This window comes from Branchiostoma belcheri, unplaced genomic scaffold (genome assembly GCF_001625305.1).
Source record: "Branchiostoma belcheri isolate BF01 breed outbred unplaced genomic scaffold, Haploidv18h27 scaffold42, whole genome shotgun sequence".
Lineage (NCBI taxonomy): Eukaryota > Metazoa > Chordata > Leptocardii > Amphioxiformes > Branchiostomatidae > Branchiostoma > Branchiostoma belcheri.
Genome location: NW_017804043.1, coordinates 1,431,360 through 1,433,100, shown reverse-complemented (window position 1 = coordinate 1,433,100; position 1,741 = coordinate 1,431,360).

Sequence of the window (1,741 nt, the reverse complement as noted above, 5' to 3'; positions counted from 1 at the left end):
CTTCCAGCCTTGCCGATCGGAGTTCTCAGAGCAGAAACGATCACGACATCGTCCTCACTCTCCGCAAAGCGACCTTTCACCTGGTTTTGAGTCAGTGTGGAAGACGCCGAGTTTTGGACCCTGTTCGGCCCCGAGAGGTGCCCAAAAATCGCCTGCATGCGCTCCATGCCTCTGCCGTACAGTCGTTCTGTTGGATAAGCTAGAGAAAACAGGCGTTTGCTGGTAGGAAGCGTCCCAAATCGGACTCCGAACGCTTGACGAAGTGCAAGTCCTGCCGTCTGGCGCATGGCCAAAGTGCAAAGGTCGATGACCGCCAGGGCATTTAACTTTCAACCAATGAGCGACTCTCAGAGGTTTTGGTTTTGGTTTATTTTTGGCGTCTTTTAAATTTCACGCCAAAAAAGATACCAGTGCAAAAAAGAAAGCCCGACAAAAAGCCTAAAACACGCCAAAAGTAAGCCTATCCCTAACCCTATCCCCATCCCTAACCCTATCCCTATCCCCATCCCTATCCCTATCCCTATCCCTAACCCTACCCCTATCCCTAACCCTAACCCTAACCCTATCCCTATCCCTATCCCTAACCCTATCCCTAACCCTAACCCTATCCCTATTCCTAGCCCTAGCCCGCCTTTTTTTGGATAGCCTTGGCCTAGCCTGGCTAGCCCTGGCTCTAGCCCTAGCCCATCTTTTCCGGATACCCTAAGCGCACCAAACGCTCTGGAAAATCATCGTTCTCAAAATAAGATATCTATCACTATGAATGAACGTGAAATTGTAATAAAGAATTACTCACACATTTTCCCACGTATTCAGCGAGTTAGAAGTTATCTAATACCTCGTGGGAGATTAAAAGATAAACAGAATCGCCAAAGTGTGCGTTTCGTTTGCATGCGGTCTTCCGTAAGGTGAATGACCTGGAATGACCCGGAGGTCCCTTTGACCCCGAAAGTAAGCAAGTTGGAGACGAGAAAAATATTACGGTTCGTGTGTTCTTATGCACTTGGGAAAGGCACTTAAGACGACTTTCACGACCCCATATATACCGGGCATTTCTTGTGATGCAGAAAATGTTTGTTGTGTAAAATTATGTGGCATGCAGTTTGATAGCACACTTGCACATGGTATGGGGGAGGGGGGCGCTGTCCTGGAGCTACATGTGTAATATAATGAAATATATATAGATATGAATATATAATGTGGAATGTTTAATCATCGCTCGCTAAGCTGTAATTTGACATGCATGTGCAACGTCATCTCATTTATTTTTCATATGAACTATGTGTGATATTTTCCAGGTATCTTCCAAAAAATGGCACAAAGGCACACTCCACACGAAGTCACAGTATTGATGATCAATGACTGAGGGCCTGCATGCCCTTTTTCGTGAGGTGTAATCAGGCCTTTTTAGTCTTCGTAATCTGTAGGCAGCCTCCCGAAAAATCAACGTAATTCGTAATAGAACATGAGCTGCAAAGCGTGAAGTCGTAATCAGCTCTGAGACTTTAACGTAATTCGTAATCGGCGGCGAAAATATTTTGTAATTCGTAATCACTGCCCCCCCCCCCATGCAGGCCCTCATCAATGAATACTACTACATCTAGTCTAGATGTGCCTTTTTTATCATAGGTTTTTCTGTCAGGTGAAAACTGGTCCCACAGATCTAGATGCCGAGCCCACGGAGTCTGTTTGTTCGAGGGTTTGTCTATGGAGCCCACCACCAGCCTCGGCCTTGGCATAT